Raw genomic sequence first — 26,658 nt, 5'->3', positions numbered from 1 at the left:
TGTCCACATCAGCAGATAGAGCAGTGCAATTAAAGTGGATCTGTAATGTGGAACACTTGCTGTGAAATGCTTTTTTCCCATGCTATGTATTTTTGAGTTTTAATATGATGTTGCTCTATTTTTGGTCCTGTATAGTGGATATTTGTGCAATTCCCTGGAGTAACTATGGATGCTCAGTCCCATCTCAAAGTATTCAAGCTGGCATGTGTAGGGAATTTCCACAATGTGAGCTAGAAGCATGGTGAGTACAGGTGAGTTATTGAGGCAGGTAGTGCCTCAATAACTCATACAAGTAAAAATGCAAATGTAGATGGGCACTCCCCTCCACTGCTGTAAATACAAGTTGTTCCTCAGAGATACATATTCCTTTTGGGTTTTTAAATGTAAACAGAGATAGATCTAAACTAGAAAAATGATCGGGCTTATTTTCCTTTTTAATGATCTTAAGGTTAGAGCTGCTTTCCTTAGAGGTGTCATATAGATGACTTTAGCTTTTGAGTATGAATAGGAGAAGAGAAAATATGGGTGTGGTGAGGCATGAATGACTGTGCTATTGTAAAAGTGAGTGAATTAAGGGTAGTAAATATTTTTACAATCTGACAGCAGAAAAGAAAATAATTTATAGTCTTTCTTCTCAGAACAAAATCCTTTGTCCACAGATCCAATCTGAAAGTATTTGCTCTAATTGTCCGATAGTAAATATTAATTTTTCTGTAAAGTGGCTGGCTTTAGTGATTGATGCTTTAAATCAGTTGTCATCTTTTATTGTCTACTTGTACAACCTTGTAATGTTTACACTGCCTTAAATTATTTGGGCATTGCATTTTTGGCCTTTATTTGCCTGTCCTCTGTTCATAAGAATGCACAGTGATGGGGAGTTCCCCCTTAATTGGAGATGGCCTTGGCTGCATCTTGGTGTCTGTGGAGTAAAGCCAGCACAGCTTGTTCACTTGCTCCCTCTGAGATGACAAGGAAAAAATAGTTTGCTGTTCTTTTCTCTGGCTTCCTTGCTCCATCAGGCTGGTCCAGTGCCTTTCCCTAGCCATCATGCTGCAGTCAGGATTTTGCATAGTGCTAGAGGGAAGCTGGCAAGCTGGGTAAATGGAAGCTGATCACAAATTTTCTTAAGAGACAAAAAAATGCAAAGGTGCTATTTTTTATTTTCTGTATGTTTGACTACTGAGGGTAAAACAGTGTTTATAAATTCATGAGCATTTGAAGCATAACTGTTCCTGTATTTTCTGCAAGGCTGGCAATGACTTAACTGAAACTCAGTGGGAATGACTGAGCTATATCAGTGTGCACAAAACATACAGAAGATTGATAGTATTACAGCATTTTTTTCTTTACTATAGAAAAGGATTTCAGAATTGGCATAGAAGGAACAAGAAGCAGGAGGAAACTTAAGCTCCTTTATGTTAGCTCTAATGCCTGTCCATGTCTGTGGTGAAGCTAGTAACTGATGGATGACATATTTGAATTCCACTTTACTTTCATACTTCATTACATTCCTTCCTGTGATTTATTCGTTACATGTTGAAATACTTTTAGGTTTTAAGTAGGTGGGCAGACAAGCACATGAATTAATGAGAAAATGTTGGAACATTGGATCTTGGTAGATGATTAATGCTGGATTTTCTGTTCTTTCTAAAAACTAGTTAGACTTGTTCTTAATCTTCTTACACGTAGGAATGTGCATAAAGCAATCCTTGACATTTTCTTCACAAGTTTTTTAAAAGTGGGGACATAAAATGTGACTTTCTAAAAGTGGGAAAATGCAATGGTCCATATTGATGCTGCTAAAACAAAGCTCAGAAAAAAAAAAAAAATCACAATTATACTGTAGTCTCATGTGTAAGGGAGTAGATTTTTACTTTTATTCTGTGTAGTATAATTCCCGTGCCTGTACTTAAACAGTTTGCTGCACTTAGGTGGACACAGCCTAAGTACTGCCCATGGCTGTCAGTTCTGTTCACTCCAAGTAGCACTGTCAGGCTGGAAGAGTTAAGCACAGGAAAGCCTCAGAGAAGGTTTTTTGGTGTTTCTGGTCAGAGCACCAGAGAACTCCTGCAGACCTTCAGAGTCCACAACTACCACAGAAATTTTCACTTTTTTCCACAGACCCTGGTTTGTGGATAAACCTGATCCTGTTTTGAGCCTTCTTATTAAAATTTATCCTGTTGCAGGGCAAGAGCACTTTACTGTGTCTCTGGAGTCCCACCTATTTAGGTCTTGGATAAAACCAGCCATGCATTGTTTGAAATTAATAGGTGTTTTACCTGTCAACAGTTCTGGAAACTGCTTCAAAGTTTAGGAAGGCATGAATAGAGAGAAAAAGGTAAGCTAAGCAAGGGGTGTGCTTTCCTAAGTGACTTTTTTTCAAAAAGGAAACATCATTCTCCTGTCACAGATTTCTGAAGGCAGTTGATGCTTTTAGTATCACTCAATGTGGCTTGCAGAGATATCCGTAAAAGGTGTGTTTTCTGCATAGGTACTTGAGGATAGACATGAAAGAAGAGTTTGTCCTGCTGCTTTAGATACCTTAGAAGCAGGGTGGAGGGCTGGTCCCTGGAAACAAAACAATATATCCTTTCATTTTTAAACTGAGTGGATTCACAACTTGTATTTATTTGGATCCATTTTCAGAGTAGTGTTGCAGTTGATAACATTTCTGTATCAGTCTGAGGAGGACAAGCAATTTTAAAACACTCAAGGGAAGTTTGTATTTGAGCAGTCATGGCTTTCGGGGTTGAAATGAGAAAAACTTGTTTTATTTTTAGGTAACTCTGTAGAACTACTTTTTGACCCTATGGAAGTCACAAAGACATTTGAGAATGCAGGTTATTAGATATTTTATTGTCATAGAGAGATATTCAGGCATGAGGCTATGGATGAACAAGTTCCTAGAGTACAAGCTGGGATGTACAGGCTTAGGGCTAACAAGCTTCTCTCAGGCAGCTCCTGGTGGTGGGCTGCTCTTATTTTTGGTTGCATGCAAGATAATTTATTGCACTTTTGCTGAAGGCAAGACAACCACAGGCTTGAGAAGCTCAGCATCTATTGGATGTGCCAGCCTGGGCAGACAAGATTATCCTGCCCCAAGGTCCCAGGAGAGTCTTGATCTGGGTCTGTGTCTCAGATCACATATAACACACCTCTACAGGATTAGACTCTTCAAAACAAATTAAGCTTTTTCATTTAGTAAATTGGTGTCTTCAAATAAATGTCAGCAGGTGAGGAAGAGCAGGGAGGGTGGCTGAAGAAAAGAAAAACAGCCTGTGAAACAAGGATTGTTGTCCAAAACTTTCTTTCCAAGCTCTGTGCCCTAAACTGCTAAGTGCAGAGATTTTTACTCTCTCCTCTCTGCTATGAATCCAGCATTGTTGTTTCTACTGGAATGGATGGACTGATTGCATATTTATCCTGGTTCTTGGACAAAGTTTTACAGCCTGGGCAGACTCTGGCCTAGTTTATAGTGAGTTTGGATATGTCTGCATCACTCCTGTAGGCGTAACCTCACTGGTTTGTGCTGGGCCTCACTTCTGGTTTGCATGAAGCATGAGAATGCAGCTCCAGACTTGTCACATACTTTCATGTGGGAATCTTACAGTTTGTTCTTGAAGTCATCACAAGCTCATTAAGAATCCCTTAAAAACTGATGGCGTTCCTACTTCCAACTGCCGTTATGCAATTAAGAAAAAAATAGCAAAGCAGCATAGGGTTAAAAAAACATGTTACCAAACTATGTTCCTTTTGTACTTTAAAAATCCACATATTTTAAATCCATTGTTGTAGGGACTTCACTCTCATGTGTGAAAGAAAACCCTGGGCAGATTCTGATTTTGTTTGGAATGCTCAGGAAATCCAGTAACAGTGTTGAAAAGGATGTCAGCAATGCAGCTTGCAAGCAAACAGATGAGTGTAAATTCCCTCATAAGTACAAATTTGTACATATGTTAGATTTTCTTTTGTTTACTAAGTAAACTACTAGCACAATTAAAAACGGGAAGTATGGAATGAATTAGGACAACAAGCTTTGTTTTGAAGCTAAGCAGGGACTGAGCCCTGGAGTGTGAGCACTGTGAGGCACTGCAGCTGTGTGCTGTGCTGTGTTATTGAAAAGCAAGCCAGGGGACTCTGTCAGCATCCTATTTCTTCTGGCACACAACACTCTGGTAATTCTGGGAAATGTCTTCTGGGAAAACTTCTCTTAATACTCTCATTTTGAATCCGCTAGCACAATGCTATTAGAAGAAGGCTAAATTTACTTTAATACTTGTTTTATTAATATAATGAAAAAGGCCTTACAGATTTTGAAAATGTCATACAAATATAATGATTTCTATTATTCATTGGTTGTATCCTGGCTCAGATGTTAACTCTGGAGATCAGTGACTAGGAATATCATGAAGGAAACAGGATTTCCACAAAAATATATCCAAAGATATAATAAAGAAACTTTCTCTATTTTTAATTTAAAACTTCAAAGAAACTTTAAACTCAAGCAACAGTGTTCATTTTAGAGGGATCAACCCCATTTATGCAACAAAGTGCCATCAAAATGCCCTGAAAAAGAACAGTCTTCTTCCAGAAAGACGTTTGCTTAGGTATATGTATTTTTAACATCTTGAATCAGTCATGTGTAGGCCACAAATCCTTGTAGGATGTGTTGGCCACAAATGGCTGCTCAGCATATGACAAATTTTGTCTCCTATGTGTGAAACAAAATTAGTCTATCTTTGTCAATGTGCTACAATATAAACAGCATAAACAGAAAATAGTACCAAACCAAGTTTTAGTGGCTTTTGCTTAGGTGGCTCAGACCTTAGTGGAAGGTACACCATATAGCTTGGTTATCATCTTCCTCCCAGTTTCTCCATTTAATGAAAGAGTGTGAGCCTTCTTATTACAATTTAATGTGCCAAAGTCAGAGCACATGCATTTTATATCTCTGTCCTAATAAAATTTTCATGGGATACATCCTATGACTTTGCAAGGTGAGAACTTGATTTGATTTCCACTCTAAAGACTAAAGGAAGGTTTGCTAACACTTCAAATACTGAGGTTTGCATCCAAAAGGTCCTCTAGTTTTTACTTATGAGTTAGCATGTCACCAGGCAGTTCAGCAATTAGAATTATGATAGCAAAATAGAAAAGTGCATGGGACTCACCAGGGCTCTTTAAATTGCTGGCAATAGAAAAAAAAATTAGGAAGATAACTGCTATTTTAACAGTTTTTAATTGGTAAAATGAAAGTAAGTTTTGCTCCAGGCAATGGGCATCAACGACAAAGATCATGGATTTGAAAACTCCTAGAAACTCTTCTCAGTAAATAGGAGTTGCTTTTCTTATTCTGCTTTCTGAGTGTCCTCACTGGTGCTGATTTTCAGTTGCAGAGGATCTCTGAAGTTATCTTTGGGTAGTGACAGATTTCCTGTCTGACTGCTCCCTCCCATGTTGCTCCTGTACTGAGCTAAGCCACCATGCTCCAGCAGCTGCAGCCTCCTCAGACATCCTCATGCTGAGCATTTTGGCAGTGCTTTGTTGCACTGACCATGCTGGTCCCTCTGAAATGGGCACCATTGGCTCAGTTTAAAGATATTTTGTACCACTGAAGCTGCATTCACGAGATGCCTTGTGCTGGTAAAACAAGGTCACCTTCACCCTCTTCTTCCATTTGTACTCCAGCTTTCTTGAGACCTAGTGCCAAGGTAGCTGCACTTCTTGGAGACACAGACATAAAAGTAAGACAGTATTTATTAGAAACACTTGCGCAAAGTCAACAGATTCACTGAGCTAAGGTCAGTCCCAAGGTTGCTTCATGCCAAAACCTGGCTGGATTATTGTTCTGTGCTGCTGAAATCTGGCCAATTGTTTATCTAGCTGCATATATGGAGATCTATGTTAACAACTGAAAAAGGGAAGGCTCTCATTATAATTCAAATTCTCAGACTTAGCTGCTCATCTCTGGGTACTAAGCACTGAACAATTATTTCCTTTTTGAAAACTTCTGTTCACGCTTTTACTTAAGAATGATTAGCTCCCTTCCACATTCTTTTGAGTCCTTAATGCCTTCTCCTGTGGGGCAAAACTAGTATCTGGGTTTTGTAGCTGTGCCAAAATACAGCCAAGACAAAGAACTCGGACCAAACATAGAGCTGTTCTGTTGCCAGACAATGTGAGCAGTAAGGAACAAAAGATTTTCAAAGAGGTTGAGCTGATTCATTAATTTTTTCCTTCACATCTATACCATATGGGATTACAGAGCTTTTGTGAGTTCTGCTGCAATGTTTTCTTTTTTTAAAGCTTTTCTGTCCCCCACAGGGTGATGCAGAGCATGCCACAGGCAGGGGCAGCTGGGGGATCTGTACAGACACCCCACTCAGTCCCACTTCCCCAGTTTTGCTGTGCCTTTAATTGAAAGTTAGGCAGAGGCAGAAGGAAGCTGCCATTAACAAATGCTGGTCCAAATGCTTCTTGACCATAAGTTCAGGCAAACTCCCTCTGACCTTGCTGAAATAACAGGGCTCTGAGCCATGGAGGGGCTTGGTCTGTGTCCAGGGGAGTATTTGGAAGATGCTTACATTCCTAGTGGATTTTATTGTTTTTGTGTAGTCATGGTTCAGAGGAGGAAAAAGTGCTGCACACCCACCGCAGAAGATTCATATCATGCATTGTGTGTTTTCACAATGCTTGCCAGCGCTGGTGTGTTGGCTGAAGGCATTTGCTGACTGCTCTGTGGCCAAAGGTTTAAAAGCCTCAGCTGGAGGTTTTTAAACACACCTGGCTGTAGTGGGTTGGGTCACAAGGGTGATGGTTCAGGGCTGCTCTTTGTGTGTCCATAACTCTTCCTTTTCTGCTAGTGTGGCTTTTATTTGCAAGACTCCTTCCACAGACACCTCTGAAGGCTGCTAAGCTCTCAGAGCAAACGCTTCCCTGAGGGCTTTGAGGGGTTCTTTTGAAGATGTGCCAGGATCAGCTGTGTCAGGCAAGTAGATGGTAATGAGGAGAAATTCAGCGACCTTAGAAGCAGGGCATCGAGAAGTAGTGCTAAGGGACCATATGCTGGGATCCTTGCAGGAGTCTTGTTAAGTTGATTAACAGTCAGAAAGGTTTTCTGTGGGGATGAGGAGTATAGTTATGTCAGGCTGTGGGCTTAACTGCAGAGACATAATGAAACTAACATTTTGAATCACAGTAGTGTTGTCTTTTCTTCTGTAAAAATTACTATTTGCTAAAATATTTAAGGGGAAAAAAAGTAGAAAACCCCTTTAAGATCTATCTTTTTTCAGTGTAATGATAAGTCAAAAAATGTTTTAATCTTAGAAAATTATTTTTAAACCCGAAGAGTATAAACAGAAAAGAATATAAGGTGATTGATCTTTTTTTGAGTAAGCAGGGTCTTTACATTTGGTTTTGATTTATTTTTAAAAAGAGAAGAAATTATAAGAAACTTTTCCCTCCTGTATTCAGCAAATTTTTTAACTCAGTATCTACGTGCTGAATAATTTTCATATAGATGCAAGTGGAAAAGGCTTTGTTCTTGTTGTCTTTTCTATCTTTTGTCACCACAAAACTTGGATAAACCTCTTATCCTTTCTCTATCCCTGCACTAGTAGCAACAATCAATCTTTTTATGGCTATCCAGGCAGTTTAATTTATCTTTCCTGTCCTTCTCAGTTGCCCAAGCAGACCAATAATCTTTTGTTTACTTGAACTCTGTGTCCTTCTGGACTATGTGAAGGCAACAGCCTCGGGACAGAGTCCAAGGCAAAAGAGTTAAATTTACCCTGTTGCATGACAACCCCATTCAGAAGTTCACAGTTTATTAACTATTTATGTTGCCTAAGAGCCATTGTCAAGCTGCAGTATCCAAACTGGAAGGAAAAATGTTCAGAGTTGTGTATTCCTTCAGACCTAATCCAAGTTCAGAGACACCAGAAAGCAGGAAGCCCAAGGGAAAACTGAGATTGCTTTGGGGACACTGAGCTGTTCTGGGGTCTCCATGGGAAGCTTCTCTCCATTTCCCTGCCTGTTGGCCCAGCATCAGCCTTTACTGAGCTCCAAGCCTCCAGATTTAGGCAGAAGCAGCAGAGCAGCTGGGGAGCTGTGGGAGGGCTGGTGGCACCAGTTAGACTCAGCTCCAACCTCCTGCTACTTACAGCTGTGTGCAATCCTGAGCCATCATCCTTACCCACAACTTGGCCACAGCTGGAATCTGGGATATACCAAGGCAACTGATAAGTTAAAAAGTGGTGGTAGGTTAAGTTGTCAGTGGATGCCTGCGGAGTCACTGAGCTTTGCCTCTGCATAGGGTCACTGACCAGGGATCAATGCTTTTGTTGGAGTTGGAGATGAACAAACATATCTACAGATGTGGAGGGATTTACAGTGAATGACATGGGTTTATCTTAGCCACACATGACAGCCCTGTTGCAGCCCAGGCTCTGGAAAAAAACCCTCCAAACCTGAGCTATGAATCCAGCCTTAAACCAAACTCTGACTCCAGCTTTAGCCAAGAATTTAGCATTAGTGTAAGTGAAGTCTTATCAGACTAATAGAAAAGTTATTATTCTGAAGGTTTGTTTTTCAAAATTATTTATGGAAAGCCTCAATAATAGTAAGTAAATAAAAACTACAGCCAAGTAATAATAGTACAGTCAAAATTATTGTGCACACATGGCGTAGGCCCTCCCCCTTTCCTCTGGTGTCCAACTCTCTCTTCCACTGTTCCTCTGGGCTAATGGCTTCATCCTGGGGGGACTGGGTATGCATTCATGTCCACAGCAACAGCATTTGGACCCCTTCAATGGGATAAGTATGGTGATGGTGATGGTGGTTTCTGCCTCCTCCTTCTCCTCCTCTAGGACCCACTTAAGGTCATATTCATATTTCCCAACACCTTTTGTGCTTTTTTCTTCCTTCATTGGGCTGCATTTTGATGTTACATCTGAATTTACAATATATGGTACATTACTCCTAAGATGGATGTGGTTCAGCTTCCAGGTCAGCAGTTCTGTTGCTCACCACTGGTGTGCTGGTTATAGCCCTGCAGTGCTCAGCATCAGCCCATGCCCTGTCTCCAGCATCCTGTTCCTGTACTCCTCTACAGCACCTCTTAGGAGCCCACCTTTGCAGCCTCTTCTCTCATACCAGGCCAGCACTGCATCATTCTGCAAAGATTGTAAAAGTTTCATGCTCCACACAAAAGCTGCATGTTGCTACTCTCTGTATAAAAACCATAGTTATACCTTTGGAAGGCTAGCACTTCAAGTTCAGTGTAGCTACTTGGTCATTAGAAAAATGCCTGTTAGAGCAACAAATCAAACCAAGCAAAAGGAAAACCTCGTGCAGGTCTAGGCAAATCCAGGCAAAGCAAAACTTCCATCCCAAAGCTCTGCAGAGCCAAAACAAAGCCTTGTGTCTCATCATCTGCAGGAGCTGTGCTGGCTTCAAGGGGCTGCAGCCTGCAGGGTGTGCTGGACAACCCATTTTTTTAAACCTGGGTACTCACGCTGTCCTGAAAAATTATCCTGCTGGTCAGCCCCTGGTGCCCAGCAGTTAACCCTCAAATTATGGCTCTGTAACCTCATTCCTTGTCCTGTCCTTGGCACTGGGACAGTGGCCTCCCACCGTGGTGGAGGTCCTGCCTGAAGCCAGACCTTCACTGTAGCCTCAGGTCCACACTTAAAGCCCCAACCCTTTTGGCTCTCCTGTGTCAGGAGCCATCAAATCATGGTGTCCTCAAAGAGAGGCAGAGAGAATTGGAACTGTTTTGAAAAATTCTGGCCTCTGTCAGAGGTAGCAAGATGAATTTTGCTCTGGCATTAACAGATAATGTTCTTTTCTCTGTGTTCTGTCCCAAGTTCAGCATGGGTCATGTGCCAGGATCCCCTTGCCATGTAAAAAAGCATGAGATCCTTTGTAAAAAAGCATGAGATCCTTTCTGGGTTTGATGACCAAGTTTTTGCAGACAGTAAATTTTCATACAGTTGGGCAAAAGGGAAAAAATCATTAAATTCATAGCAATTTTAGCTATTGTTTCAGTAACTTGTACTCTTAACTTTATCCCCTTTCATTTCTTGATCAACCCAATTTCTAAGTGGGTGATATTTTGGTAAGATTATGACTGATGCTGCATTTGTGGTTTTAGCTTTAGGAAGCTAGAGACTGAGCACAGAACAAATGCTTTGGTGGTCATAGCTGAATTCTGATGTCCCAAGAGGAAAAAGGAATGCAAACAGCTTGAGGACAGTATGGCACAGACTGAGCTAAGGCTAGGGTTAGGTTCAGATTAAATGCTTGCCTTTATTCAGGTAAATAAGAAATGAGGCCTTGTTAAAGGATGGATTTAGGATCAGGTTTCTCAGTGTAGTGATGTGTTGATGTACAGATATTCTGCCTGGAAGGCAGGACAAGAGGAGCTGATTGCAATTCCAATTCACAAGAGGCCCAGGCTAGCAGAGAGAAGCCAGCTGGAGTTACAGAAGTGACTTCCCTGGCTTGTGGCCATCTCATCATGAAGCTGCCTCACTTGACCACAGCTCCATGGAGCGAGCAGGTAGTGAGCACTCCATGGAGCGCTGTCAGAGGGCAGTGATGCCCCTGGATATGCCCAGGTAGTCTGGCTGCTGCTGTGGGTGTAGTGCCACCCACAACCCCTGAGATGAACAGAACTGCCTGGACTAGGTCTGTGCAGTGGGGGCCTGGCCCTTGATCCTCTTTTATTCCTGCTGCTGGTGGGCTGTTGCTGAGGGTGTCAGAAGCCAGACAAAAGTATTGCCTGATGTCCAAAACTAAAGAGCCTAAAAACCATGTTTAAGTGCTGCCTCTAATATCCACAAAAAACCTTTCCCATCTGACTTCAGTTTTCTGAATGGCTGCTGTAGCACCTATATGTGTTTCCAGACAATTCCCAGGAATTAACCAGGCTGAGCAGATTGACACCTTGATTATAGGAACCATAAAATAGATGTTCTTCTGTGTAAAGTTCCTGAGGGCATGATCTGGCAGGAATGGCCTTGGTATAAACTCAGCTAAACTTTTCTTCTGAGAGATGAGAGGTAAAAGGAGTTTTTTCCTCATATGGGGAAAAATGCTCTAAAGCATACTGCTGATCCTAATAGCTCTGAAAGACAGGGACTGGTGGATTTAGCCCCACTCTGCTGGAGGTGTCAGCTTTGTGCCAGGTTGGTATATAGCCCAGCTTACTACTCAGCACACATTAGGACAAGCCCATCTTCCTAGGTGAGAATTTTGCAGTGGTCATGATGGTGATGGATGAAGAATGGATACAGGACAATGTCTCCATGGGCTCAGCAGTCTTTGCTGGTGAACAGAGAGACCTTTGGCAGGATAAAGAACATCTGAAATTACTTTGACATAAGTTACAGCAGCCTTTGTTTTTCAGTCTCATCCTATATTTCACTTGGGCTCTACCTATCTGAAAAAATTAATATAGCTATTCAAAATTTTGCATGTTTAAAACATTGTGCTAGTTTTTTTTCTCAAAACAATTATATTTTTAAGTAATGATATTTTATAATGTAAAGTATATCCATTTTGCACAGCTTTCCAAAATAAATGTGGAACTGATCAAATGCCACATTCTGAAACTTACATTGAAACAAACATATATTTTCACCAACTGATTTTATTATTTTGCTTACTGATTATTCTGAGGTGGTGAAAATGACTTTTTTCCCGAGGAAATTTATTGAAAAGCTTAACTAATTTCTTTTATAGCTCTCTGAAAAGGTTCATCATTGAAAAAGTGCAAAAGAGTTCAGTCCTCCAATAAAACTTTGCACTGTTTGCCAGAATCTATTAATCAGTAAAAGAAGCATTTTAGCATCTATGGGTGAGAGAGAACCTAAAATGAACTGTCTTGATACAATTTTAAGTTTAACCCTTAAATTGCATACAACGTAATTAATTTTCTCGCCTAAGGGGAAAAATACCTATGATTTTTATGATATTAGGGTGAGCGTAAAACACTGGAATTGAAAAAGCAAAATTAATCATCAGAGCAGTATGTTATAATTGAAATGTAGGTCTGGGTCTAGTGAATGGGATGAAGTGTCTATGCTTTTACATGATCCCTTCCACTAGTGTCCTTAATTTGTTTTGCAGATAAATCCCAAAAGGTTAAGTCCTTGAGCTGTCTGTGCTCTAGATCTAAGCCACTTGTTTGTTATGGAAAGAGCATATATCTCCATCCTTGGAGATAATCAGAACTTGACATGACCCTGAGTGATCCGATCCAATTTTAACATTGACTCTAACTTCAAGGTTGGCCCTGCTTTGAGCAGGGATCAGACTAGATGAGATCAGGAGGATCCTTCTGGCTGAGATTTTTCTATGAGTTTGTGTGTACATGTGCACATGTGTTTGCAAACAATACTGAAAGAGGTTACTCCTTGGCTCCAGGCTAAGGATGTAAGTTTCATACCAAAAGCATCACTATGAATTTTGTCATTTGGTTAAATCAGTGCCTAGAGAAAATTATTTATCTTGCTATTCTAGAGCATTTAAATTTTAAATTCTGAATTCATTTCTAAAGCATTGAAAGCAATTAAATCAGATACAGAGCAGCCAACCCATGTGAGTAAAGGGCCACTATTCTAAGATTTCTGCAAGTTAAATTTCTTTTTTCCAAGATACTTATTTTTTTGGAGGGAAAAATATTTAGAAACAGTCCTGAATTCTTATTTATTTTTTATTTCTCACTCCAAAACATGTAAATTTAGAAGTCTTGCCTGCCTGCACAGCAAAAAGGGACCCACAGCAACAAGACAGAGGTGGTGGCCTAAGCCAGTGTGGAGGAAGGTTGTTGGTGTCTCCACCAGTGTGACTTGATCAACTGTTGCTGGTAACCTGATTGCAATCTCCCTAATATTTTTATTTTCCTCCCTCTATTCCTGTTTTCCTTCATCTTGTTCTTCTCTCTGCTAGTGGCTGTTATCTAGGAATGGAATCTAAAACCCATCTAAGCCATTTTTAAATGGCCATAATATGTCTGCTGAAGTATTTGTTCCTAGGAGATAAAACACTATTAGGAGAAAAAGCCTCCTAGGGCACATGATGTATTACTGAGTGTTGGTTTTTCAACATGCAAACACAGAGCTACTCCAGTTTTTTGGAATAGGATAAGAAACTGAAAGTTGGATGGATTTTGACAGCTGTTCAAAACTAGAATTACAGCAAGTGTTTCTTCAGTCTGATCTCTGAGGGTTTAATGAGGCTTAGGTTCAGGCAGTCATCTGTGAAGCCTGAAAATTTTGTAATCTAACCCTCAACTACATTCAAAGAAAGTTGTGTAAGAAGATGAAAATTACTTTGCAGTGGGTTAAAGGAACAATATAATTGGGAAATTATATAGAAGCCTGATCAGAGCTTAGGGTGATCCCAGTATATGTCAATGTAACCCTGTGACAATGCAAAGATTTATTCCATCTTTCAGCATCTGTGAGTAGGATGCCAGAGCATCAAAGTAGTTACTGGTGTGTAGTACTGCAATGGAGAGGAGAGCAAAGCAAAACAAAATCTCTGAAAACATGGAGGGAAAAGTAAGGATTTGTCTATCCAGACATCACTCAGAAATTTCTTTATTATTTCTTTCATTCATAGCATCAAGTTCAGTGTTTGAATTATCTTGATAATTTGGTTAAATATTTGAAGGATAAGGAACACAGAACTATTTAAAAAGGAAAAAAAAGTAAGAATTGAATTGTGGCAACTCTTCCATTAAAGATGAGTATTTGACTGAATACCTAAATAATACCAGATACATATGGAATACTTATTTGCAGTGCTTCACCTCAGAAGGTCACTGTAAAAACAGTGTAAATGGTGTTTCTGGAGACAGAAAAAAAAAATTTAGCTTGAAATTAAAGATTTACACTAGAAATTCTCTCATTGACTCACTTTGACTTATAGCAAATTAAGTCAAAGGTAAAATGTACTATAAATCCCAAAGAGACAGCACTGATAATCAGGTTTGCTCCCTTGTTAGCATTTCTCTTTCATTTTTTTTCTTTCTTGTAAGAATGTAGATCACCCTCAGGGATGTTAGGGGTGGAGCAGGGCCTGGGGCAGCTGCTGACTTTTGCATCCCAGCTGAAACCAGTTGCACATTTTGCAACTCTAGAGAAGAGTGTGCCTACCAGCATTGCTGAGAAGAGCACTGTAATCATTTCCCTCTAGTGATGAAATATGTCAACTACAGATTATTGTACAAATCTAAAGTGCTGGCACAGTACAGGTAGTTGTTTCTTCCTTCTTTTGAACAGACACTTTGGGAGGGGAAGAAAAGAGAATCAGAAGCTTATTGTAGTCTGGAAGTCACAGTGAAAATAACAGCACTCTCTACCATGAAAAAAATAAAAAAACCCAGCAATCAACCAAACCAACCAATTAAGCAAAAAAAGCCCCAAACCACCAAAACAAAACAAAACAAACCCACACATCAACCATCAAAAAATCTACCTTCAAAGGAACATTTTAAAATTAGAAACAAAGCTTTGCACTAAATACACCTCTACATATTCTGGATAGAAAACAGCTACCTCTTAAACTGAGTATCATAGCATATTTTTGGATGGAACAGGTAACTCTTCCATCAGTTGTTTTCTTAGTACTTAGAAAATATCTCATCTTTCCCAAGCTCAAGACACTACTTTAAGAGTTCTTATGCTTTGAAATGGCTTGAAAATTAGAGGAGAAACAGGAGTACATTAGTCTAATTTTTCTAAGACAATGAAGAAATTATTTAACTAACATGGGCACAAAATGCCTTAACCAACCTTTTATTATTTTTTAGAGAATTGTTACTTTTGGGATCAGAAGTCTGTTTTATTTCCCCTGAATAATTATGAAATTATTGGCTATTGTTAAATGAATTTGGCAGTGGGAAAAAGGTTTCAGGAATACTAAGTTTGACACTATTTGTAAAAATAACTAGATAGCTACAAAGGGAAATTCATTAAAGAATGCCCTGAAGGGCATCAGAGCACTAGCAGAATCTGAGTGGACACAGAATGCCTGTGGGAGGATGACATGGAGAGAACCAGCCACACCTTCACTGGTGTCTCACACCATATTAGAGAGCAGATAATTTACACCTAGCTCAAGGTGTCCTTTACATGTATTTTCTTTGGCCACAAGAAGATGTGAGCAGAGGGGAACAAAGTTAGAATTAAAAAATGTTGAGAAATTTAAGATAGGGATGACTTTTATCACAGTGATAAAAGAAAGGTGGTGCAGTTGAGCAGGAGTCAGTGAGCACTGTCACTGCACAGGGCAGGATCAGAGAACATTTGGGGACTGCAGGTCCAACCATGCTGCAGTAACATCCCAAGGATATGAAGTGGTGGAAGAGCCTGCATGGGTAGTTGTGGAGCTACAACAGCCAAAGGTCTTCAGGTTAGGAAGTTTATTTTTACATGTAATTTTTCCTAGTCTTGATGTGGGACCTAGACTCCCTGACCTCTTTAGGTCTTTTATTGCCTTATGGCTACACAATTATATTTCCTGAGGTTAAATCACAAAGTTTGCTGCCAGAGGATGAGGTGATAGCATTGAGATCACAAAGTTTTTCATGTAAACAGTCAATCAAAAATGAAACATAAGGAAATAGGGCCTCTCTAGTCCTGATTAATTTGACAAATGCAGAGAACTGAATGATTATATGATTAGGTACCAAAGTTTTTAATGAGTTAACTTGAGAATTGGTCACAATTTATTAAAGTGGAAATACTGGATAGACAGCCTGGTTTGCATAAATGGCTTGTATCCTGGTTAAAACCACTTTCTTATATGTTATCCATAGTTTTGCAGGAAAGGCTTGATGCAAAGTGCTAGAGTTGAACGGTGGCAAATTTTTGATTGATCCTGATTTGTATGGTCACTTACCTCCAACAGCCCCTGCCCTGTCTCTGTGTCCATCAGATGACCTAAGATACGGGGACAAGGAGGGGCAGAAAGGATGAGATGCTTTCAAATAGTCATTGGAGACATGCCAAACACATTTTTGGAGGGTTGTATTGCCATAATGTGCAGCTTTGGTAAGGGAGGTTCATGCCCAAGGTGTCCAGCTTCTTGGAGGGGGGAAGCACCCCACTGCCTCCAGCCATCCAGGCTGTGGGTGCAGCATGAAATTTGGTGTGTGTGAGACAACTGATAATAGTTTAGGCATCCTGGCACTGATGATCCCGAGTTTTTCAAGATTCAACGGGACAAAGCCAACAGGATCTAAGTCTGACCTCAGGGCTGTGAGCAGGAGGTTGGGCTGAGACCTCCTGAATGGTGCTGTGAGCCTGTGGACAAGCTGCTCTGCAACTACCTCCAGATAACAGTGTTTCTATATCTTATCTTCCTCTCTCTTATCCTTTCCTTTTTGCTTTCTCAATCACCTTTTTAACTTCCCTCTTAGATCCCTTTCCCTACCTCCTCCTATCTCCACTCAGGTAAACAGCCCCTCCCAAATCCCTTTTTCCTCACTGCTCCCAGTTTTGCTGCATCCTACCTCAACGTTGCTATTGGTGACATCCTCAGCCTTGGAGGGCATCACCAAAGGGGATCCCCAGGTCTTGCAAGTTACAATGTGCTCAAAGGTCCCCACCACAACCTTCAGCTTTCATGTCTGCCCCTTTTTCACACACCTTCCCCTCAGTCCTTTGTGAAACCCAGTTTCTCCCACTGTCATCTGTCACCACCAGAAATTTCTCCATGTCCTGCCTCAGGCCAGGGACCAGCGGTCTACCTGCAGTCATTAGAAATCATCTCATTTCTACCCTCCAGCTTGCTCCTTTAGTCATCTGCCTCTCCCTCTGCCCCCATCTTCCTCCCCACACATTTTACTTGTTTTCTTCACAGAATATTCAGCATGTGCAGAAAGACAGTGTTAACAAATATTTAAAGAGGTGGAGGAACGAAGGACATTATAGTGGCCAGATACTCTGCATATCCTGTGTACTGTGGTCATCACAATTGGAAAAACCTCCCACCATCCTGTTAATTTCAAATTTCAGTCTCAGTGGTCATGAGATATCTATATGAACATGCAACACTCACAGCAAAAATGTCTCCCAAAGCTAGAAGGCTGCAGAATCTGAAAAATAATTAACATCATTTTAGCAACATCTGCAAATCACTAAGTATTTGAACAAGTTTCTCTGAGGATTTAAATTATATTAAAGAACAATTCTTCTTTTGCACATGACAAGAATGGTTTCTTCTGTGTCAATAAATTTGCAGCTAGGCTATAATTGAAATCAATAATGCATATTTTAGAAATTAAAATAAATTATTTCCGTGTTTTAGAGTTGTTAGCATCACAAAACTGATATAAAAAAGCCCACCTATAATTAGATCTTTTACCTTCTCTCTAATGAGATCACATCTCTAAATGTTAATTTTGGATATATTGCCAATACAAAACTTAAGGGCAGCTCACTTTTTTTCAACAGCACATTAACTATGTATCTTCTCAGTTTTACTTGAAGTGACTGGGAATTTTTGTCTTTAAAAATCCCTACTGTAGGAAAGAACCATAAACTAAGGTGCTCACAACAAATTGTTTTTCTACTTCAGGTGCACTTGGGATGAGAATCAATGTTATTTGTAATCAGGAAGCCAGGCAGAAACCCTCAAGCCACTTCACTGTTTTCAGTATAAATGGCTTAATAACAAGTAGGATACAATTGCTGGTGCTGAAAAATGGAAAACATTCCTCCTGTGGGAACTTAATTAATGAAGATCTTAAAAAAAAAAAAAAAAACAACAAAACCCCCCTAATTTGACAGCTCTCTGGCAGGCTTTGCAGGGTTGACTATGTAAGAACTGTTTGACCTGATGTAAACTCAGCAGATCCAAAACACATCTGAGAGACAGGGTAGGTACCAAGCTTCATTCTCACACTTGCTTAAAACCTATCTGTTCAAACTTACATCTTCAAGTACATACAAACCCTCATTTAAAACATAAAAAAAAAAAAATCACATAGATTTTGGCCAAATTAACTTTTTTTACTGAATAGTACCCTATTTTGTGTCAGTATCTCTCTGTAACTGCATTTAAGAAATACTGCATGATTTCAGTCCCTTAAAGGCAATAATTGTTCTCCTACAGACATTTTGACTTAAGGCATGCAGTAGCCTTCCTTAAACCAGGGAAGTTGGATCAACTCCTAAGTACTTTACAGCTTTACATTTCATCAGTGAGTGTCAAAGCAGCTTTGCTTGGCACATTGATTAACTCCTGTGTCAGGGAACAAGAACAGCCCACAAAAGCTTTAGATAAATACAAGAAAAAAGCTGTTCAGTGTGTTCAGTGGATATTTATTTACCTGTGTCAGAGTACTACAAGGCAAGGCATACACAACTGCAAAATTCAGCAGCTCCAATGGATGAGTAGCGTGCCACTGCATGTCACAGAATCAGAGATGTTTTGGAGACGGGCGAGCACATGAGAGATGTTTTGGAGGAGAGTCTAAAACATTACCATGCTGAAATTTCCCAAAAGCATTAATCATCATCTAAGGTTTAGTATCCAAAGTGCTTCTCATCTAATCTCATTACTGCTAATTAAGCTGAGAAAGGGGGCAGAATCCATGAGGCAAGCTCCTAACTCTCTTGTGGCAAAAGAAAGGGGCTATTAATTTTCTGCTAGTAATACACAAAGGAATATGTTTCCATGCTCCAAACTATCAAATCAATCATGTACAAAAAGAGCCCAGCAATATTTTTTTCCTTTGGGATTTATTCTCTTCTGAGGCTGTCATCCCAGGCCTTGGCAGGAGCTCAGAGTGAACTAGGACAAGCCATCACCTCCCAGGGACACAGATGATAAAAATGCCATCAAACTTTCTTTCCAGTATGGCAGCAGATACTGCAGCAGTTCAGTCACACAAATGGTCCATTTATAAGCTGCTGATTAATATGAGCTAATGGCAATTTTGGGAGAGTGTTTCCTCTAAAACCCAGGGGGAAACAGTCTGTACCTTAAGATGAAAAGTATTTAAAGTAACAGCAATAAATATACATGTTTTTTTGTAGCAAGAATGAGTTGCCTTTAATAATAATTTTCATACACATAAAGCATTTTTGTAAATATTTTTTACCATATCAGAAGTTGATATCCTAGATGAAACCAAGGAAAGCAGTGAGGTTGGTAACTCAAATCAATTTGCAGAAGACAGATTCTGATGTCTGTGTATGCCCTAGAGAAGGTACAGAACAGCACCATTGTTGTGCAGTTCCCTTCAGGTTTCTGCAGGACATCTCTCTTGCAGTCTTGGAAAGTACTTATTTTACAGCATTGCCATGGCCTTTGCTATTGCAGCTGATGATCACTGATTAATTTTAAATTAGTAGAATTTTAAAGCTAGAAGTTCTTTCCCTCTTAAACATGGCAGTTAATAATATGGTATGTGATGACAAATTTTGCAAGGGTAATTTCGGGTGAAAGATAATTTGCCTGCATTCAGAGGTTATCTAACAACTTTCCCTCTGATGATAAAAAATATTTTTTCTTTACATTTAATGAAATAATTTCCAGTGACTTTCTACTGGTATCTTGTGCATAAGAATCCTCCAGTGTTTCTATGCCCTTGTTTATTAGTTTCTTCAGGAAAAAGGTAATCCTGTTTTACATCTCTGGAAAGTCCCTAACTGTTGTTTACAAAAAATCTGCACATATTTCATTTACAACATACTTCCCTTTCATTTATTTTCATTTACCCTTTGTTTGATATTGGCAGTGCTGGCTGTGAGTGTGGGATGTGTTAACTTCAGATTACTTTCATAGGAGTAGTTTGTCTCTCCCATGACTTCTCAGGTCCAAAAGCAGTTTGCAATATCAGGATACCGTGGAAGCTGAAAGGGTGGGTGTGCACACACTGGCTTTCTATAACAAACCTTCTGTCGTGCAAGCATAGCAAAAGGTCTCTGGGTTTAAAATTCTTGGCAACCTGTGCAGCTAAATACACACTGAGAACAGCTGCTCAGGAGAGACTGAGTAATTGCTGTGGCTGGTGCCTGCAAAGCAGAAGAGAAGTGGGGTATGGAGATGAGTATGACAACCTGGCGTGTGCGTGGGCAAGTCCCATGCATTTCCAGATTTTGTTGTAGGGCTACGTATCCCGGTGAGTGCAAAGATGTGCTGGGTAGCTTTGCATATGTTTCTCTGACACAGTTTTGTTGCACTGACCTTGTGCTGTCCTGTTGGTGCTTTACCTATAAATATGAGTTTAGCAAATGAAGGTCTAGGCATTGAGGTCAAAGGCAGTATGAACAAGAGAGCAAAAGTCAGCAATGAAACTATGACAGGTTGTAGCAGTGGCAATTTGAATCACAGACATTCAGGTAGTCTGGCCCATAAATTTAGGAAACATAGATTGTCCTCCCTGCACTGTGCAAAAGTGACAGGTCCCATACAGAGTCAGCATAGGCTTTTGAGCAAAGCTGGAGCAAAGCTGTTTGGCACAGTTTCTGTGAATGCTGATCACTTCTTAAACTGAAGTTAATTATTTTTTTTAACAGAGCTTTTGTCTATACAGTATGAAGTGTTTGTGGGCTGAGGGAGCATGATATCTGTTCTGAGCCAGAACATGCTGCTTCAAATGTCTCAACTATTGCAGATGCATCCCCAGTACCATGCTGTAAAGATATAGCCTTAGCTTTTCATGCTGCCACAATAATCCTGGAGGTATATGCTTTCAGCACATATGTGTCTTGTGTTCTTTCTAACCCCATTTGAGTGTCTATAAGTGGGGCTGACTAGTTTCAGTACCTGTTTGTTGCAACTTTCTGCACGAATATGTTTCAGTGAAACAACAATTTACATTTGCCAAACACTCTGCTCCTGGTGCTCTAGTAGCAAAGCTAAGCAATTCTTAGCAGTCTTTAATCATAAAGAGGTAGGGTATTCCCAGGTACTACTTTAGAAAACAGACATAACACATCAGCCACAATTGCAAATAAAATATTTAAATGTATGGTATAAAACTAATCAGATGCCTGTTCAGTAATTGGTAGTGTAGTTTTCATTTTTTGTAACTGCCAGGCAGAAGTTGAGGCGAAAAAGTTAATCTGAATGACCCCCTTAGTAATGAACCCCATTACAATATTCTTTTTTACAATGCTGTCACCTAATAAGCTTCAATCTCTGTGTATTTATATAATGCCTATCTAGATACTCAGAGGGTGAGAGGAGACGGAATTTAATCTTTTTATCGTGGCCTCCAAGGATCCTGGAGCCATCAGGAGAACAGCAGCGGGAGACAAAAAACTTCACTTTCCTGCACACTCCCTTTTCCCTCTGCCTCACAGAGGTACACAGCATCACAGATAAGGGCAAGTGACTGCTGGCTGCATGGCTTCATTGTGGAAACAATAGCAGCAAAAGTTGTGGGTGAAAAAAAGAATTGTGTTGGTGAAATACTCCTGCATTAGTAAAGTATTTACTAATTGAAAAGATGGATGACTGTATTTCAGGAAATTAGCAGGGGACTGTACATTAGATAAAACTACTGTGATTTTCTTTAATAGTCTTAATATTTTCTCCTTACTGGCTAAGAATTGCATTAAGAAGTATTGTATAGCTTGTATATTTGGTATATGATAATTTAAGCTAGTATGCACATTCTCTTTAATTTTGTGATGAAACCCTAAAATATTTTGCAGCTACACTACAAAAATGGTGCGTTTCTTGAACTAATAGGCTACTCCTATTTTACTGGAATGGAACAATGGAGAAAAATTAAAAATTGTTAACTCTCAATAGTTAGTAATACTATGGTTTCATGTGTATGTTCTTTATGGTTATTGTGCAATGTAACACAATTTTATTATTATGCTTGCAGTACACAACACGTACTGCATAGCCAATATAGCTATTGTAAATTCTTCTGTGTTGTTCAGGATCAGTGCCTACAGGCTGACCTGTCAGGATAAATTCCAGGTAAGTCAGCAGTTAAATATCTGGGAACATCCATCCAGTCAGCAGTAGTTCAGTTAAGTCAGTAGGACTTTTGCCATGAACTACTGATTCTGTGGTAATACCCATAGGCTCTGAAAGACATTTTGTCAGTTCTCAGAAACCACAAGGCATATCCAACCAACAGCTCATTCCTCTGCCTGCTGTAGCCCCTTCATTGCTATGTTAATCTAACAAAAAATTGTGTTGAATCTGTTTCCTGATCACACACAAAGACTTTGAGTTATTTGGCTTCAGCCAGAGTTAATCTTATCCTCTTAGGTGCTATGTGAATTTGGTATGAGTCATAGTTTGTTGACATATGGCACTGGAAAGAAAATCACTAAATGTCCAGCCAAATTTGCTGGTTATCGGGGAAAGTTGGTAAGCTTGTGAGCATTGTTTTCCCATTTTATATTATGTCACTGTAGCTATGTAAAAAGTGATGCATGATGTACACAAAAGCACTATGAAAACTTATATCTGTTCTTTGTAAAGATCAGCTGAACAAGCTAGGTTATGAATAGAGAAAATAAATTTATATTGTTTTGGAAACAAAGAAAAAGAAACTGCATTTCCAGCTACTTTTCATTATTTTTCGTTCAGGGTAAAATGTCCGTCATTGCAACACTGCAATGTAGTGGGAAGCATTAGATAACCACAAAACAGTTTTGAAGCAAAGTCATAATTCACAGGACTGATTTTTATGTGGTGATCAATCCCCCTCAAAATGGAGTATAAGCAGATCTGAGGCAGCAGGTAGCACTGTGTAGGGTTGATATGATCCCTTCTGCTGTCATTAAATTCAAGCCTTCTTCTGAATGTTATAAATTCTAAAAAAACAACCAAAAGGAAGAGGTTTTTCCATTTCCAGAGAAGTGAGCTTAGGTTTTCTGTACTTCTACATGAAGTAAGAAGCCTTGCTTTACTTTTTTTTAGGAATTGCCATACAATTTCCATTGTCCTACGTGTCCTCCAAGACACCCATGTTCCATGGCTAGCACAAACTCTCAGTAGAACTACAATAGGGAAGATTAAACAATTAAATTATACTTTCAGTTACAAATAAGCCTCCTCTTGTCTACCAAGAGTTCTTACAGGAAAAAGAAAGACTTAAAGTATCTAATCTAGTTTTCCCACTTAATTTTCTTGTCTACTCCTTGAATTTGATTAGAAATAAGTAATAAACTTTCCTTCTGCTTTAGTTTACAAGCCTTTACTTGCAGGCCTACTTTTTTTAAACATAAAGCTTCAATTTCTAGAGTCAAGTGATTTATCCAAGATTCTCAGTTTATGAGTTTGTAGGCTTTGTGACTGATGAAAATCAGAGTATATTGGCATTAATTCAAAGCCTAAACAGATCAATAAGGGAAAAGATTAAAAATGTTTTTAAAGAGCCTTAAGCTATGATTAGTGAATAGGCAGTGTTTGGTTGTGATACAACAAAACAACCACTTCACAAAAGATGTGGTTGATACAGCTCCATTTTCCTAAAAGTATAGTGTTTTTTCAAAGTCTTAATTTCTGGGGTTGTAAAATCTAGAAAAGTCCTTTGAAATGTAACATTTATTCCTCACTAAGAATCTTCCTTTTTGGAGTTTTCATTGAAACAAATGAAGACAAGAAGAGTTCTTATATGCATCATGTCTCAAAGAGTCATCAGGGACCCAAGGAAGACAGAAAGGCATATAGGGACACAAGGATTTTTGGAATAGGTAAGGTTGGACCTAAGAATCCTAACACTTTCAAAGTCTCAAGAGAGCAGATAATGAGAGATCCATTTACATTTATTAAAAAGGTTACTGAATTACTGGTCTTCTAGAGTAGATAGAAAATAGAAATGTTTAGAAGTTGTATATTTCACAGTTCTTCACTAAGTTCTGAAGTGGCAATCAGAGGTAATAACTTCAAAAATAATAATGTAAATATTAATAATTTTAATAGCTACTAAGAATATTATTTACAGAAGCCTGAAAATAAGGTTCACAGGCTATGGAAGTTCAGGTAGTAGCAGAAACACAAATAGCTGTTATCACTGAAATAATTGATAAACATATATTTTTAGATATGAGTGATCACATCAGGTGCTGAGTATTGCCAATGGTTACCCAGGCAAGGAAGGCTGGCTCTTACCAGTTCTGTATGGAAGTAGTAACAGGGCAAGTAGTAACAGAGCAGAAGACAGAGAAAAGTGGGAAAACCAGTTACTCGGGGTGAGTGTTAACCTATTTCAAATTTACACTGAGAATGTTCACAGCCTTCAGCATTGGTGGATGAAGAATTCATTAACACATACAGCATACAACTGCTGCTGCTCATGAAGGATGAATACTGAATATGGCAGGACCTGTTTCCAGTAAAACAATTAATTGTATTTTTTGTTGACCACTTAATTGCAGACTGGCATCATGAGGACCAAAAAGAACATATATAACTCTACTTCTTTACTCTCAAGTAAATTCTCTCTAACACCTGTATTTGCACATCTTGACCTAGCTTGAGTGGGGACCTTGGACATGGTGACCTCCAGAGGTCCCTTCCAACCTTAACTGTAATCTCAGAGCCTTTTCCTTCAGTGACAAGGGTCAGGAACTTCTATTCCCAGTAAAGCCCTTGGAAGAGCTGAGTTGCTCCATTGGTACTCAGGAGCTCACCAGGGCTTCCCCACTGTAGTGTGGGGCTGCCTATTTTCCAGGTCTCCATCTTTAGTACACTGGCCCCATATCACACATTGACCCTGAGGTTCAAACCCACTTACAGCACTTCTAGCTCCTCTACTCAGCTGTGCAGGGCTGTGTAGAATCCTTGGTGCCTGCCCCAGGACCAGACATAACGTGAAGAGCGCCAGGGATTTCAGTAACACTGAACATTGCCCAGATTTTCTGACCACCTCCTGAAGGCACATGCCCTGTATCAATCCAGCCGGTGTCTGGTGAAGAGCACGGTGCTTTGGGGGCTTGGAGGCTCCATCTCTCCTCTCAGGTCCCTCCTGCCAACTTACCACAGTTTTCCCCAGGCATCTCACCCTGGGTGGCTTGGAAACTGGGGTGCTGCTGAGGAGATCCATGTGGGCTTACCCCACATCTTTCTGGGCTTTTCTCTGCTCCTCTTTTCACAGCTCCAGAAAACCTCCAGCACTCTGCATGACTCTCTTGGCAGGACTTGGCATTGGGCAACATTGAGCCAGACCTGCAGGAGCAAGGAACAGCAAGCAGCATGAGCCAGCTGCCACAGGCAGCCCATCAATGCCCCCTCATCCTGGAAGATGTCAAGGACTCAGCCTGTGTGCCTTTCTGCTTCCATGGGCTCTGTTCTGCCTGCATCCAGCACTGGACCAGCCAGAATACGATGTGCCTACTCTGTTCCAGCTGCTCCCGTGCTCGGTGCCAGCAGACAGCCACTACAAAGAGTACACGGTCCCTGATGGGACTACTGCCACAGTACCAGACCCAGAGGGGAGGCCCAGTGCCCAGCTGGAAGCTGCACTGGCAGAGCACTGTGGTCAGCTTGGTGTTTTGCTGGCTCTTGCCCTCAATAAACATTCAGATGCTTTCCAAGGGTTGTGGTTTTTTTTTTTGATTTTTGACACCGGAGACCTGCCCACTCTAGGCAGTGCTTTCCAACACTCCGTGGCAGCTGGCTGGGCTATCCCAGGCTGGGTGTTTTGAAAACTGAGAATGATCATCAGGAGCAGGGAGGTTGCTCTTCTGTCTGCCACCAGTAGACACATACTGGGGGAGAGAACAGTGCATAGCTCTGACTGAACTTATCTGGCTCCTTGAATTTCTTAAAAGAGTCATTCTCATAACTCCACCCAAAAAGATATAGTATTCCATTGAGTTCTTAACTTCTTTGCTCAACTCCAGGGAATGGACTATTTTGTATCTTGCAGGATTTTTATGTTATGTCTAATAGCTGTGGACACAGGATGCCACGGAGCTAAAACAGACTCTAAGATAAGAATCAAGTTTACCCAGATATCCTAGAAATACTATGCCATTTTAATTCTATCCCTGGAATCACTCTGAAATTAATGTGTAGTCCAAACCAGTCACAGTATAACCCCTCTTTCTGCCACCACTCACCATAAGTTAGAAGATGACTATAATGTTTTTTACAGCTTGAAGGAATGACCCAAAGCCACATTTAAATTTTGTTGTGGCAGACCAGGAGAGATGAAGAGCATGTCTACAGCATCTTACTGCAACTGGCTCTTCTCTGATGTCATTTTCTAACACTTGTTTTATTGCTGTTCAGCAGTTTTATTGTCTTCCAATTCACAGAAAAGCTATTCCCTGTTGCTTGCTATAAATGCTGTAGGAAAGGGTGAGATGCTGGAGAAAGGCTATTTACAAAGCTCCAGGGGATCTCCTGCTGCCCAGCAGGACATCCTCATGGACGTGACCAGCAGCATGGAGCATGGTCACCCTGGGGTGCTTGGGCTTGAGTGCCCCAAGGCATTTGGTGGCTTCCCTGTCCCAAGTGCTGGGGAATAACCACAGGCAGGAACTTTGGCCTTGGTCTGTGCAAAGCAAACAAGTACAATCATCACTTTTTTATTTATTGGAAAAATTTGCCTGGATTTTCATGGGAATAAAAATGCAGATTTCTGCTGCACAAACTGTCTGCAAGAAAATCAAAGTCCCTACTTCAAATCTGAGGCTGCTGGAGCTGGTAGAAGGT

The 26,658-nt window shown here is 40.1% G+C and overlaps 1 long non-coding RNA gene across 1 annotated transcript; it reads left to right on the top strand.

The window, feature by feature from the left end:
• The first annotated feature begins 6,776 nt into the window (after positions 1–6,776).
• On the top strand, positions 6,777–25,532 carry LOC144247434 (uncharacterized). Its single transcript, XR_013341149.1, has 2 exons — positions 6,777–6,988; positions 25,094–25,532. It is a non-coding gene; the product is annotated as an uncharacterized LOC144247434 (long non-coding RNA).
• Positions 25,533–26,658: the final 1,126 nt, after the last annotated feature.

Source organism: Lonchura striata, chromosome 1 (assembly GCF_046129695.1).
Source record: "Lonchura striata isolate bLonStr1 chromosome 1, bLonStr1.mat, whole genome shotgun sequence".
NCBI classification, from domain to species: Eukaryota; Metazoa; Chordata; class Aves; order Passeriformes; family Estrildidae; genus Lonchura; species Lonchura striata.
The sequence above is the reverse complement of the archived record's forward strand: the minus strand, read 5'-3'. Positions and strand labels throughout refer to the sequence as shown.